This window comes from Lynx canadensis, chromosome C1, assembly GCF_007474595.2.
Source record: "Lynx canadensis isolate LIC74 chromosome C1, mLynCan4.pri.v2, whole genome shotgun sequence".
Taxonomy (NCBI): Eukaryota; Metazoa; Chordata; class Mammalia; order Carnivora; family Felidae; genus Lynx; species Lynx canadensis.
The window spans coordinates 97,699,603-97,715,712 of record NC_044310.1 but is presented as its reverse complement, the minus strand read 5'-3'; the positions used below and the strand labels follow the sequence as shown (position 1 = coordinate 97,715,712).

General features: G+C 39.2%; 1 protein-coding gene across 4 annotated transcripts in view; it reads left to right on the top strand.

Moving 5' to 3' along the window:
* The first annotated feature begins 2,002 nt into the window (after positions 1 to 2,002).
* Positions 2,003 to 16,110, top strand: part of CSDE1 (cold shock domain containing E1) — a 39,436-nt gene continuing 25,328 nt past the window's right edge. For all 4 annotated transcript variants that reach the window (XM_032594367.1, XM_030327530.1, XM_030327529.1 and 1 more), the window contains exons 1-2: positions 2,003 to 2,106; positions 10,587 to 10,973. The gene's annotated coding sequence lies outside the window, so the exon portion shown is untranslated. The remainder of the gene's footprint in view (positions 2,107 to 10,586; positions 10,974 to 16,110) is intronic.

Sequence of the window (16,110 nt, the reverse complement as noted above, 5' to 3'; positions counted from 1 at the left end):
CTACCTCTAGTTATGGGTAATACTTGTAAAAAGGAAATCACATAAGCTAGTGATTTAAATCAAATGTTTCCATCTTTTACTTTCTTTAATGCCTTGGATGCTAAAATGTATGCTTCTGGGTGTATGCATATTTGCATTTTGTGTTTAATGTAAATTGATACTAATTATGGATCATGGAGGAATTTAAAGGCAATTGAGACATAATCAGAATGATGAGGATGAATGGTTGTATGATTTAAGAAGGCATTTAGAAACTATGTGTAATAGTAGAAATCAAGACTTATTCTTTCTTATTAATAGGGATTGTATATATAGAATTTAATGAGACTATTATTTTTTACATTTCCCATTACTGTGATATTTGAGAATGCGTGCTCTTAGACCTAATTCTACTTTTAGCCCAGCTTCACATGACCTTGTTTCTAGTGCAAGAGCCCGGGGCAGTTTCTCTGTAACATTAGATTAGAATATCCAGACTAGATCTATTGCTGAGAAGGAGAGATCTCAATTTAAGAACTGGACAAAGGAAACAAAACAGCTGGTTTGATAGATGAAACGTTTTGTACTTCCCCAACAGAACACTCTAATTTCTAACAACATCCTACACTATTGTTCAGTGCTACTCATTCAGCAAGCTTTTGAGAGTTGTCTATGCCAAGTACTGTCAGAAACTAGGGATGCAAAGATGAATGTCATTGGTCCTGTCGTAAAGTATCACTAGGTGGTATAAACCAATAATTACAATAGAGTGAGCTATGAAAACATTGAAAGCAAATATGAAGCAAATATCTTACCTTGGAAGCATGGGAAGGCATCAAAGAGAACAAAGGCAGCTTGGAGGTGGAATGGAATTGGACTAATAGCAACAGAGTTCAGAGAAAAATCTTTTAACATCATAACTAGAATACTGCCTCCTCTTAGAATTCAAAATAATTTGCTCAGAATTGGAGGCTATTTACTCTTAACTCTGTGCATCTTTCCTTCACTGCACTTATGTCTCTGTGTACGTTTAAATTTGTTTTTGTGATTACTTAATGGTGCTAGACTGAAAGTTCCTTGAGGACAGAACTATATCCATTTGTCTTGAGAACTGTATACACCCCAATGATGACAGATATGAGATGCAGAATACATGTATCTTGAAAGCGAAAATAAAGCGTAGGGGAGTTCTCAGGAGCGTGACTGGTCATTGTTTATCCAATACTGTCAAGAGGGAGAGCCACAGACTCCGGGAAAAGCATTCCTCTCACCAGAGGGTACTGCCCTATTGTTTGACAAGGGATAACTCATTGAACTTTTCTGTGGCCACAATGAACTATTTTCTTTCTTCCCCATACCCCGTTGGATTAATCATCATTTGCCCTGATTTCAACCTTTTGGTTACTGATTCAGCCTCTTTGATTACCAGATACAATACGAATATCTTCTGGTGACTAAAAGGTCAGTTGAAGGAGTTTTTTGTTTGTTTTTTGTTTTTTAATGGTTATGCTGCCTTGCTCACTCTTGTCTGTCTGTTGCAAGCACTACAGTTTCTTCGAGACAAAGGTCTCACGTAGAACTTCCAAACTACCTTACTAAAACCTACTCTATACTAACGAAAATTCCAGTATATTATAGCAGACGAGAAAAAAAGCCTTGCGCTGTGAGGAGAAACTGGGGTTTGGGGCTTCTGAATGATGTCCGAGAAAACAGAAATCCTTTATATGACATTCCTGCATATGCCCTCCAGATTGTTCGTCCTCAAAGTTTAGCCTGGTCTCTCTGTCTAAAGCATATTCAGGTTTGCAAAGATCAGAGACGCCGAAAGTTACCCGCCACCCCGCCCCATGCGTCCCAGCGGAGTCAGTAAACACGGAGATTGCTTCCCGCACCTCAAGGGGGAGGGAATGTAAGGGAACGTGGGCACCATCTTGGTTGTGGTTAAGCGCAGCGCACTAGTTGGCGTCATTCAGACCTCATGCGCAAGCGTATTAGGAATACACTCCCCCTCGCTTCCCGTGCACGCGCTTAGAGCCCGCAACTCTCGCGAGAGAAGCGAGATTTATTCCTACGTACCGGGCCGTGCTGCTTATGGCGGCGCTGGAGAGGGGGCGCTGAGCTGTTGGGGTGAGTACGACCTCAGGGTCCAACTGGGGGTAGTAAGAAGCCAGGCTAGGTGCGGATGAGAAGACCAAGACTAACAGGAGAGACTTCTGAGTCAAGGTGGGCACTCCTAGAGCTCTAGGCAGGGAAGGTTTCACCCTGAGTCTCTACCCCGGCTTTTCCACCTGGCCCCCGTTTAACTATCTAAGCCTCACGTCAGGCCGCAGAGCTGAAAGGAAGAGTCGAGGCCAGGCAGCCGCGCGTGGTGGTGGTGGTGGTGACTAAAGTGGGGGGAGGGAGCGAAAATGGAGGCTCCGACCGCAGCCAAGATGGAGGCAGGGGTGCGGGGCTCGGGCGCGGAGGCTGCTGGGAATTGTAGTCTGGCCACTTCCTCCTCTGCGGCTTGGCGGGGGAAACGGGAACTACAAGTCCCGGCGGGCGGGGCGAGGGGGGGTGGTGGCGCGGTCCTTTGTGTGAGGCTGGAAGAGCCGGAGGCAGAGGAGCCTGCTTTGACTCCGGACCCCATAGTTTACTGGCAGTCACCTGCTTGGGGATCTGACTACGAGTACCAGAGCGCAGTGCGGTAGTGGCGCCTCCTTTGTGTATGGACTGAGACCCCGCTCCGTCTAAATGCTTAGAGACACCCCTTTTCCCAGCCACGTCTGACACAGTAGCGTAGCTGAAGTGTCATCTTTACTTCCACTCACCTAGAGCTGTCTGTCTTGATTCTGAACACCCAACATTCCCTTCTTCGCTTACCCCTCGGTTTCTTGAGAAAGGGAACCAGCCCCTAATCGTGGGCACGTGGCTCTCATTCCTTCATCCTGGGGTTAGGGCGTACTCTATTAGAGCTCTGTGGAATCGTCCTTAGCACCATCTCTGCCGCTTATGGTGCCAGAGCCTGGCCCCTGTTGAGCAGCGAACGACTTGGCTTCGTTATTCTCTGTAGAGTGAGTTTTTTTAGAACCCTGGCAGGAGACCCTTGAAGATTTTAACCATCGATCGATATTTTATCAGTAGGAAATTTGGGGCGCCTGGCTGGTTGAGTCGGTAGAGCTTGCAAACTCTTGGTCTCAGGGTCGTTTTTAAACCCCACCTTGGGTGTAGAGATTACTTAAAAATCTTTAAAAAAAGAAAAGAAAAAAACACTATGACAATTTTAGTGCTTTGGTTCTTTTGGTTTCAGGTTTTCCTTTAGAAACACCCAGATGGCTCCTCTCTTGCTTGACTCAAAAGTGAGGCAGGGAACACTCCCTAAAACAGCCTTCAGTCTGCAAACACAAAAATCTGAACACTGTTGTAGGAGGTAGTTGTTTTGCACCTAAAGTGAGTGAAAGAATGGTCCTCTAAAGAGTTTAGAGACAGGGTTAGAGGGCGAGGGAGGACGTCCAAAGACACTGTAGTAAAATTTCCTTTGAGAGACATAGTTTTTTATCAGGATGATATGAACTGCCAGCTCTTGACCAGAGCTACTGGCCTAAAATATGCAGGTACCAAATTATAGCTCATAAGTTATTCAATATCAAAATGCTGAGTAATTTTCATTTTGAGTTTCTAGAAGGTAGGCATTTTCAATACTACATGGAGGGGCAATATAATACCTTGGTGCTTTTGGGGTACTAATGAAAAATAGGTGTTCTTGGTGTGGGTTAAGAAGAGGGTTTATATGCCTGAATGGTTGTGTGTGTATGTATGTGGATATATATATATATATGAGTCATAAAATCTGGGTAAATATTCAGCCTTGTTTCTTTTTGTTTCCTTTTAGCCTTAGGCTTGAAATAAAAGAGATGGTAGTGGTTTGAGTGATTTTGCAGCTGCTCTGGATGTTTACCATTGGGATGAGTATTTATAGCAGCTGAGTTGAAAAGTAAAGTATTTGAGGCGCAGAAGATAGGTTTTCTTTTTTTGTAAATAAGTTCTGACTTAACAAGTATGACCTTTGGAGTGTGGTTGAAAATTCTGGTAAATTCCTGCAAATCAAAAAATGAGAGCGTGAAAGCTGACATACAGTCCTGCTTTATTCCACTCCTGTTTTCCCCTCCATCCATCTAAAGACACACTGTGCAGAGCCATCCAACTTGTAAAAAATATTTTTTTCTGGGGTGCCTGAGTGGCTCATTTAAGCGTCTGACTTCAGCTTAGGTCATGATCTCAAGGTTCGTGGGTTCGGGCCTGCCTTGGGCTCTGTGCTGACAGCTCAGAGCCTGCAGCCTGCTTGGAATTCTGTGTCTCCCTCTCTTTCTTCCCCTCCCCCACTCGTGCTCTCTCATGGTCTCAAAGATAAATTATAAATGTTAATAAAATTTTTTAAAAATATTTTTTCTTTTAAGTTGTCGAAAAATAATACATAACATAAAGTTTATAATTTTAACCCCCCTTTTTTTTAAAGTGTATGGTTCAGAGATAATAACTTCATTCACATTGTTTTGAGGACCATACTTTTGGCAAGGTAGCTGAAACATGGAAATGCTGTTTGGACAGATTTTTAAGGAGCTGAACTGTAGGACTGTATTTTAAAATAAAAATCTTGATTTTGTTAAATAAACACAAAGAACTCTGCCTTCTTAGCTTTTGTCTTTTCAAAAAATGAAAGGGAAACTAATTTGAGATCTTTGACTCAGACTGTCTTATGGAGAGCTGTAAAACCTGGAGGATTTTTCATAATAGAGAATTACAGCGACAAAAATTACAACTTTTTTTAAGACTTCATAGCTAGAATATCTACGGGGTGAAAATGCTTTGGTAGGAGTGACTTGTTTTCTTGAATTCCATCATTTCTTGATGTTAAATTCTTTTTGCCAAGTCAGGATTTTAAAAATTCCTTTGTCTTGATGCTGGAATGTTTCCACTTCTATGTAGGAGTACCTAGTTAAAAACAATACAAAACTTTTTTTTCAGTTCGTACTGCCAAGTCTGAGGAATTATAAAATGTATTTTTCATTAAGGTTATTAAACTGGGGTATGATGTTCTAGGCAGTATTCTGTTCAGAAGTACTGAATGGGCATTTTATTTTTGAAGCGTTTTTATATTTAATATGTCCTTTAATGCTGAGGTTTAACTGTGTAGTTGAAAATAAATTGATTAGCAGTTTCTTCACGGTTAACATGTTGGCTATCCATTGGTTTGTAGCCCTAGCCAATAAATAACCAGTTAGTTATTTACACTTTTGCTTCTCAAAATGCAGTACGTACAAGCTCTTGCTATGGTCAGGTTTGCTAGATACTGCCTCCTTTTATCTGTGAAAGCCTTTGCCAAAGAGCCTTTTGTTTTCTATGTATTGGGCATGCCAGTACCTTTTTCCCTCATGAGTCTGTACCTGCTGTGACCAATTTGGTAGTCATGTATGGCACTTAAACTGTGCACAATTCTGAATTGAAATGTGCTATAATTGTAAAATAAACATCAGATTTCAAAGAAAACTTTTTAGATTGACTACATAGGGAAAATAACATGTCAGATATATTTGGTTAAATAGACCTAATAAAAATTAGGTTCACCCTTTTCTCTCAATTTTAACATGATTACCAGAAAATTTTAAATTACATGCATGGTTTTGCACTGTATTTCGCATGAACAGTGCTGGTCTACACTATTTTCTGGTTTTGTGTTTGGAGCATTTAGCTCCTTCCTACACTGGCATTTGTCCTATTTCAGAGTGCTAGTGTATTATAAAAGCGGTTAAGTGATAGATGGAGATAAAACTTTAAATGTCTTAGCAGCTATTCAGGTAACAACCCAGCGTAATTGTTCTTACTGAACATATACAAAAAGATAGTTGCAGTAATTTGATTTTCCCTAATTTCTGCCTGATATGATGGCTTACATTGGTTAATTATCTAAACTTTATCATTTTCCTTAGATTCTAAAGCAAAGGTGAATTATGTTAACCACTTCAGTTATACAGGTAATAGCAAAATATGACACACTTAAATTTGTCTTGAGTTAAAGCATCTAGAAATATGAACTAGTGCTGCCTAATTGGATCGTTGCTCTTCTCAAAAAAAAAAAAAAAAAGTATTTTCTGGGCACCTGGGTGACTCAGTCGGTTAAGTGTCCAACTCTTGATTTTGGCTCAAGTTATGATCTCTCAGGGTTTGTGAGTTTGAGCCCCGCGTCTTTGGGCTCTATGCTGACAGCGCTGAGCCTGCTTGGGATATTCCCTCCCCCCCCCCTCTCTCTCTCTGCCATGTCCCTCTCTTACGAGCACCCACACGCGCTAACATTTTTTTAAAAAAAATTTAAAAAAAAACTACTTTCTGAACAAAGTGGGTTAGGTGGGAAGACTTCCAGCCTAGCCTGTCATTAACATTGTCTCCAGGTGAGTGCTGTACAGACTTTGAGAATAACTTGTCAAAATGACAAACTGGATTATGTGATATATTTTAGATGGATTGTTGGCCACGTAAGTGTAGTGGTTCAACATTTATTATTTAGTGCCTGCTGTTTGCTTGTCTTCTACTAGGCCTTTTGAGATAAAACAGCAAACAGGTGATGATAATTTTAAGACCGTTGAGATAGGAATACCTATTTGGATTATCAGTTCAGTTAAAAGAATTAGCTTTTAACTTCCGACTGAAGCTGTGTGACATAATAGTTGATAATTAACTAGTGGTGATAACTGTTTCCATACAAAACAAAGGAAAAGGGAATTGATTACTTAGCAATGAGGGAGGCTCTGAGATCAACATTTAAACTGTTCCTTAGTATTTTGGTTGGTACTTCTTTCATGTGACTTAAGTATCTAACTTTTGGGGCTAGAGGGAATGCACTGCATTCTTAGGGTTAAGGCAGAAGAGTTGTCAGTACCGCCCATGAATGTTAATAATCTTGGCATGAGTGCATAGCCAATTTTATTAAAATGCCCAATGGGTACTTTTTAAGTATTTCATTAAGTGTTAATTTGACTGAAAAGTGTTTTGTTAACCATAGAAGTCTCATAGCTGTGAAGATACTAATGAAGTAAAATTCAGCCACTTTCAGTTATTTTTGATAGCTGGTGCATTTGTTTGAGCTTTAATAGATCCTAATAGGCTTCATTAGTGCCCCAACACTAACTCTGCAATGCTCCAGATTTTAGATTCTGGAAGTCTCATTTCTGTGTTACTAAGTGACAATCTGGACAGTTCTTAACATAATACAACACCCTAGAACTGGGTTAATCCAAATTTTTCAAGATAAGTTGTTTCAGAAAAAGACAAATATCATATGATTTCACTCGTGAAATTTAAGAAACAACAGATGAACATAGGAGAAGGGAAAAAAGGAAGCAAATCCTAAGAGACTTAATGATAGAGAACAAACAGGGTTGATGGAGAGAAGGTGGGCGGGGAATGGGTATTAAGGAGGGCACGTGTGTTGAGCAATAGGTGTTATATATGTAAGTGATGAATTACTAAATTCTCCAGAAACCCAATATTACAGTATATGTTAACCAACTAGAATTTAAATAAAAATTACCAAAAAAAAATTCTCACCTCTTTTATCAGATAGCACTTTTGGGGTCTTTGGGTTTGTAAATAGAAGTTGGTAGAACTGCCACACTTGAATTGTGGTGTCCTTTTCCTATTATGGACTAACTGCCTTTTTTGCTGTGGTAGTTTCTGCTGTGCTTAAGTTTGGCAGTGCTGGATTAGGCGCTGAAGGGGGCTGTGATACAGAAATAAACTTGTGGGGCACCTGGGTGGACTTTTGATTTCAGCTCAGGTCATTATTTCACGGTTTGTGGGTTTGAGCCTCGAGTTGGGATTCTCTCTCTCCCTTTCTCTGTGTCCCCACTGTCCCCCCCTCCCACTCATGTACACTCTCAAACTTAAAAAAAAAAAAAGAAAGAAACTTGTTTCACAATTGGAGGAACAAGACACATAGCATGAAGTAAGCAAAGTGCAGAAATGACTTGGTACCAAAAAGGATGATATGATGTATGCAGTGGGAGTTACTGCCTCACATAGTGGGAATTAAGGTATTAAGTCTGTACTGGAAATGGTACAGAGGAAGCTGTTTTGTCACTTTGAAGATGGTAATATTATCTCTTTGTGGGAAGACCCACATGCACAAAGAAGGCTAGAATTCAGGAATCTTCCAAGGGTTATGTTTAAGAATTAGGCAGGAAAATGCACCTATCTAGGAGACCTGGAGAGCAATTGAAGGTAAAAGGTGGAAAGGTAGAATAGAGAACACCTTAAAATGGTAGTTCTTAAATCCTGCCACGAGTCAGAATCATACGGAGAGAGGAGAGATAAAATATACCAATTCCTGGGATGTAACCCTCGTGAAATTGAATTAGAATCTCAAGGTAGGATCCAGGCTTTGATTTTTTTTTTTTTTTTTTTTTTTTTTTTTTTTTAGGTTGCCCAGGTGGTTGGGTTGGATGTGTAGCCAGGATTAAGAATTTCCCATCTAAAGTGCTAAAAAAATCATTGAAGATTTAGGACAATGAGATGAGGTGAAATTGGAGTTTTAGATCAGTCTGGCAGTATTGTGTGACAGAAAATGGAAAGAGTTGACACTGGAAATTAGCAGATGTGTTAGATACTTACACTAAAATATGTGTCATTTAGGTATCTTGAAGGAAATATTGATAAGACTTGCAACACTGGATGTGGAGGTAGAGAAGGAGGAATCAAAGATCATAACGGAAGTAGCCTCACTTTAGGCCAATTAAATTACTTTTTTTTTTTAATGTTTAGTTTTGAGAGATAGAGCAGGGGAGGGGCAGAGACATAGGGAGGGAGGGAGGGAGAATCTTAAGCAGGCTCCTCATTTTCAGCACAGAGCCCAGTGTGTGGCTCAAACTCACGAACCGTGAGATCATGACCTGAGCCAAAATCAAGAGTTGGATTCTTAGCCAACTGAGCCACCCAGGCACACCATAGGCCAGTTAAATTACTCTTTGAGTGAGGACTGGGCTTAGGTATTTTTTAAAGCTTCCCAAGTGATTTGAGAACCATTGGCCTAAGAAATATCTAGTCTGGGAAATAAAATTATCCAAATAAAAAGAACAGTATATAACAGCATTTGATATTTGAGGTAATAATACAAAGTCAGGGAACGTAAGGTATAGCCACAAAAAAAACAAAAAACAAGCCACAGATCAGCTCTTGATGAGTTTTCATTTTGTGTATGAGAAACCAGAATTTAGAGAGATGAAATGATTTGTTCAAGCATTTTACTAGTAAGTGTCAGTGGATGGACTGGGGCTCTCCTGGTCTAAGCTATTTCACAAGCTCTGACCTCTCACCTTATAGACATTCTTATTTCTGAGATTTCTAAAATACACTATTCATGTCTCAGCATATCTAAAACCAAATCTACCTTTTTTTTTTTCTCCCTGTGTAAATCGTTTTGCTAACAGCACCAGTTAATATTTCGGTCAGGACAGAAGAAACGCTTTTATGGCTAATATAAAGCACGATTCTGTGGTTTTACCTATAAATATATTTCGCTTCCCATCTCTTCTCATCTTAATTGTTTCTTTTTTATAGATATTTTTTCTCTATTTCTGGCAACAGCTCAGAAATAGAGATTTCTCAGAAAATGAGATTTCTGTTACCTTCACTAACTTATCTCCCATAGGATTTCAAGACTTAATATCCTTTCATCAAGAACTAAGGCTCTCTATTTCCTGTTATATCAAGTTGAAATACTTCATAACCTGACTCCACTACACCTGTCACACCACGTATCCCATTTCACTTTAAGCCAGCCCTCTGTTCTGGCCAGACTAGACTGTTGATTCCTCTGAAACAACAAGCTGCACTTGTTGGCCATAGTCATTCATGTAATAATAAACCTCCCTTGATGTCAGGCATCAAAAATCATATACATGGTCCCTGCTTTCAAGGAACTTATGATTCAGTGGCATACCCTGGCTTGGCATACCCCGACATGCCTAGAATGCTTGACTGTTTTATTTCTCTTAAAATTTGCCTATGTCTCTAAATTAAGCCTGTCTCTTATTAAACTCCTTCTCTGTGCTCACCATGTTGTTTCAATGCACTTACAGTGGTGAAGAAACAACAAGTAGTAGCTCTAGTATACTGTATGTCATAGTACTCCGATATTGGTTGGGCAAATTAATTTTTGGCATTTGGTCCTATATTCTAGTTTTTCTCCGTGTATAGCTTATCTTCTCTGCAAGAGTGTAAGTTATCTGATGGCAGGAACTTCTTTATTTTCCATAATACCTACCATAGTACTAGATGCTTATAAAACACTTGTATTAAATTGAATATTATGCTTTATAACTTAGAACTTAAGGTGTGGAAGTGTCAATTAAGGACTGAAATTCCTGTTTTGAGTGTATGACACCAAAGGAGGTATCCATTAGTGCTTGAGAGATTGCTCAAATAACATCAAATGAGTGTGCTTTCAAGTTTCTTGCATTCCTTGTTTAGCCAATGAATGATTCTAACTTTATGAAATGAGCTTGTCACCTCTACCCACCCTCTGTCTTGGTTCTTTTATGTAAATTATACTTAATGTCTTCATTTTTTATCTCTAGTATGAAGTGTAACAGAACAGATTTTACCACCTGAAACTGCTGCTTCAAGTTCAGATCAGGCAAGGAACAAACCTCGAAACAACCAACAAGACCAAAGAAGAGTACACTTAAGTTGAAGACACAACACTTGATCTGAAACAAGAAGTTTGTGCCTACTCAACAGCTTTGAAAGAGCACTTCCCAACGCTGCTAGTAGTCTTTGTTTTCTTCAGTGCTGTACTGTGAGATTGCCCGGTGCAGCAGCAGTTGTATTCTTTATTAGCTTGATAGATCATTTTCTCTCGCTCTTTTTTTTAATACTAGCAACTTTCATCCTTTGAAACGTGTGCTGAAAAAGAAGAATCAGCAAATACTACTGAAAGTGCAATATTTGATTATCACTGCGAGGTAGGTTTGTAGTTTCCTTTTGGCAAAGGATCCGTTTGTAATTTCAGAAATCCTGATTGTTTTGGCCAAATATAAAATCTTATTAATGTCTTCTTTTCTAAAGCTATTCTGAAAACAATTTATATTCTCAGCCATTTAGTCTGAAAATGTCAACACTAGATTATTTAATTTATTATCTCTTACTGGACAAGGACAATATTGATGGCCAAACTATGGGATTTTTCAAACAAGATTACATTTGTTAATACATGTGGATCTCTCTTAATGTATCGGTCTCTTAGAAAGGAAAACTCCCATTGCACTGTTTAAAAGTTAGAATTTCAGTTGCAGTCTGTTCAGCGATCTCTGTAAAGGTAAAGAAAGCCTAGAGAGAAGGGACATTTGAAGGCGAATAGTGCTTTAAGAGGGAGAAGAGTCTTCCTGGAGGCAACAGAATGAGCAGATTCAGGGAGATCTGAAAGCATATAGTATATAATGAGTGGTCTATTATGAACAAAGTGGGAGATACAGTTTTGTGGGTAGAGAGAGTAACTAGAAAGGAAAACTTGCTGGAGGAAGGTTCTGAAGGTCCCAATGTATTTGACTTCGTTCTATAGAAAAGTCATCAGATGTTTATATTTGTAAGCAAGGGCTTAATGGGTTTTTTAATTTCAAAACTGAGATAGCTTTATTGCTTCAGGTTTTAAAATTATATTTTCAGAAGTGTATCTTTGAAAACAAGTAGAACAACTTTTTTTTTTTAATTTTTTTTTTTTTCAACGTTTATTTATTTTTGGGACAGAGAGAGACAGAGCATGAACGGGGGAGGGGCAGAGAGAGAGGGAGACACAGAATCGGAAACAGGCTCCAGGCTCTGAGCCATCAGCCCAGAGCCCGACGCGGGGCTCGAACTCACGGACCGCGAGATCGTGACCTAGCTGAAGTCGGACGCTTAACCGACTGCGCCACCCAGGCGCCCCTAGAACAACTTTTTAAGAGATAGACTGAGGGTGGGAAAACCTGTTAAGAGCAATGGATAGGATATAAGGAAGATAAAAGCTAGGGTATAGGCAGAGAAAGAGACAGTAGGTGTTTTTAGTGGTAGAAGTGATAGGACTTGATAACCAACTGAATGTGAAAATGAGCCTGGAGGGAATTGACCTAGTCTACCCAGTTATAGAAGCTCGAAACCTTTTTGTTCATAGGACTGGGGAACTTTACATGGGGACTTGTTGAAAGCAAAATATATTGTGGAACTCTAGTGCATTCATTAGATAGTAATCTGAAGTTGAGGAAATATGCTAGCATGGAATATTAAACAGTGGTTATTTGGGGAGGGAGGATTATAAAAGGCAATTGTCCTTTTTAGTCAGCTTTCTAAACTGTGTAGAAATAGAAGCTTGGAAATCAGAAAGGAGTCCTCGCTTTATAAGTAATAAATGAAGAAGTACCAAAGAAGAGAATGTTCAAAGAAATAAAGGTAGCCAGGAGGGAACACCGAGGAAGATCATTTTAAGGAGAATTTGGTTGATAACCCTTTTTTAAAATGCTGCAGTAATCAAATAGAATGAGGAATGAGAATATTAGGTCATTCCTAGGTTGTCATCTTACAAAAGCTTCCTCACCATTTCAAGAAGCACTTGGGCCTTTAATCTGTAATTTATTTAAAAGTTGATGAGCCTGTTGTGGTAATGATCATACTGTGGACCAAAATTATTCCTTAACTGTGAAAATTACCAATCATACCAATTTATTTAAATTATCTGTGTTCTGTAAACAGACACTCAGTTACTCAGTTTTAAAGTTATTGTACCATTTGCTTCTGTTTGTTTCTTCTTAACCTCCTCATTTGATTTTTGAAAAATAATTTTAGATTGTTATCAGTTGTGCTGGATTAGATAAGGTAATGCAAATTGAAACTGTACCATTTTCTTTAGTCTTCAGAAGAGTAAAAGACTAGGCACCCCAACATGAACTTTTTTTTTTTTTTTTAGTGTTTATTTTGAAAGACAAAGAGTACACTCATGAAAAAGAGGGGCAGACAGAATCCCAAGCAGGTTCCACGCTCAGCAGGGAGCCGGATGTGGGGCTCAATCTCACGCCCAAGGGATCTGAGCCAGAATCAAGAGTCTGTTGCTTAACTGACTGAGCCTTCCAGGCACCCCTCCAATTCTTCTTTTGTAAAGGGGTGGGTTAACGTTAATGACTTTCCAATTTTAAAAATAAATACGTAGGGAAGTTGGGAATTTTTATCTGTTGGATTCTCTATATGAACACAGCCTAGAACAGTATTGATGTAGGTACTAAAATTCTTTCATGTATAAGGCAGCGGTTAAGAATGTGGACCATGGGGGTGCCTGCGTAGCTCAGTTGGTTGAGCGTCCAACTCTTGATCTCAGCTCAGGTCTTGATCTCAGGGTCTTGAATTCAGGTCCCACTTTGGGCTCAATGCTGGGCATGGAGCCTACTTAAAAGATAAAAAGAATATGGGCCATGGAGGGGTCCTGGCCGGTTCAGTCAGTAAAGCGTGCAGCTCTTAGCCTCAGGTTGGTGAGTTCAAGCCCTATATTGGGCATGGAGCCTATTTTAAAAAATAATAATACAGGGCCATAGTATCAGTACTGTATTCTGTCCCCATTTACCATTTTAAGACACCTTCCAAGTGTTCTCTTGAGAAATCCGTGAGCATTAGATTAGACTTCTCTGGTCTTTTTTAAAATACATTTGAAATCATATTGTATAGATAATCTCTCTTAGTTGTCATTTCATATTATGACATAAGCATATTTGTCCATCCTTTCTAAAGACTGCATGGCATTTATACAAATTGTTGTGACTTGACCCAATGTTAGACTAGATTGTTGCCAGACGTTTGTTATTAAAACATATCAGTGAACACATTGGTGCATAAAGTGTCATTCACACATTTCAGATTGCAGGTTTCCTGCATTGAATTATTAAGGAAAACAACTCCACATTTTGATTCATGTTGCTGCATTTCAGAAAGGTTGCACCAGTTTACCAACATAAAAGTATTTGAGCATATTGTTCTTAGCCCACGTTCTCACTATTTTTAAATCTTTAATCTTTGGTCATTTGATAAATGAATAATTTGCTTTATCAAAATTTTGATGGTCAAAACTGAAGTTTTTCTTGTATTTTATGTTTAATGAGTGGTCTTTAAGACTAATTTATTTGTCTAAATGCTTGCAGTATTTGACAAATGAGTGCCTAATATGTGCCAACAACTGTTTGTCTAGACTGTAGGAATTTAACTTTGAACAAAAAGTCCTTCCTTGCCCTCATGGAGTTTATAATCTAGTACAGTAGGCCTCCCCTTATCAACAAAGGGATATGTTTCAAGACTCCCAGTGGATGTGTGGAACCTCAGTACTGAACCCTGTATAAACTGGTTTTTTTCTATTCCTACATATCTGTGATGAAATTTAATTTGTAAATTAGGTGCAATAAGATATTAATAGTAATTAACCCAATTATATCAGTATACTATAGTTAAAGTTATGTTGAATGTATCTCTCAGAACATCTTATTGTACTGTACTTGCCCTTGTTGTAGTGATGTGAGATGATAAAATGCCTACATGATGAGCTGAAGTGATGAATGACATTTGCATGTGGTATAGTGTGAGGCTACTATTGACCTTCTGACAATATGTCAGGAGGAGTATCACATGCTTTCAGACTGTGGTTGGGGGGTAGGGAGGTGGGTAACAAATTGCAGAAAGCAAAATGTGGAAAAGGGGTGACTTACTATAGTTTAATTCCACTGATTTGCTTACATTTCCTTAATAATAACGCTGATACCTTTGTGTTTGCATTTGTTTTCCTTAGGTTTGGGTATAGAAGGTTGTCCTTTTTGTATGTAATCATTGACTCTTTGCAGTTTTTTCTGTTTTCAAATCTAGAAAGTCTTCTTCCAAAAATTTTATTAATATGCATGTTTGTATTTAATATCTGTTAGGGTATTTAACTAGGTCTATCTTGATTATATTTTTGTATGCTGTAAGGTGAACAACTAAATTGTTCCCCCGCCCCCATTTAAAAAAAGCCAAATAACATTTACACTCTGGTCCTTTCCTTCCATTCCCCCTCCCCCCTTTTTTTTGATGTGTCTTTATCTTAATTTTTTACAAAGAAGCATCTGTTGTTGAGCTATCTGTTTTTTCCATTGCACTTAACACTTTTATGTAATTGGCGTTTTTGTGTGTGTGTGTGTGTGTGTGTGTGTGTGTGTGTGTTTAACGAACTTTCTTTTTGTTTAATGGCACTTCTTTATTTTTTTTTTTTTTTTTTTTTTTTTTTTTTTTCAACGTTTATTTATTTTTGGGACAGAGAGAGACAGAGCATGAACGGGGGAGGGGCAGAGAGAGAGGGAGACACAGAATCGGAAACAGGCTCCAGGCTCTGAGCCATCAGCCCAGAGCCCGACGCGGGGCTCGAACTCACGGACCGCGAGATCGTGACCTGGCTGAAGTCGGACGCTTAACCGACTGCGCCACCCAGGCGCCCCTAATGGCACTTCTTTAAAGTTTTAGTGGTGCTGGTTAAGAAAATCTTGGGGCGCCTGGGTGGCGCAGTCGGTTAAGCGTCCGACTTCAGCCAGGTCACGATCTCGCGGTCCGTGAGTTCGAGCCCCGCGTCGGGCTCTGGGCTGATGGCTCAGAGCCTGGAGCCTGTTTCCGATTCTGTGTCTCCCTCTCTCTCTGCCCCTCCCCCGTTCATGCTCTGTCTCTCTCTGTCCCAAAAATAAATAAACGTTGAAAAAAAAAAAAAAATCTTACAGTGCCATAGAAATGTAGTTTAGCCTGAATTGTAAAGAATTCTTTGAAGAGAAGGGTATTAACATATTGCTTTATCTAAAGTTGCTCCAGTGCCATGTTTTTCCTAAAAGAAAGATGAGGTCCCCCAAATGGATAAAGGATAGAGAAAGAAACTTCAGTCAGGAAAGATGGGAGGAGAAAGGAAAGACCCTTTTTCAATTCTGCTTTGATACTCATTTTGAGGTGAGATGAGACTAAAGAGCAACACAGTCCAAGTTCCAGAACCTTTGTTGGGGAATAATAATCTTAGAGGGAAAGGATAGCTCTGATTCCTTGTATTTCTGTTTCATTTTCCCTTAGAAAAACAAGTCTGACCTT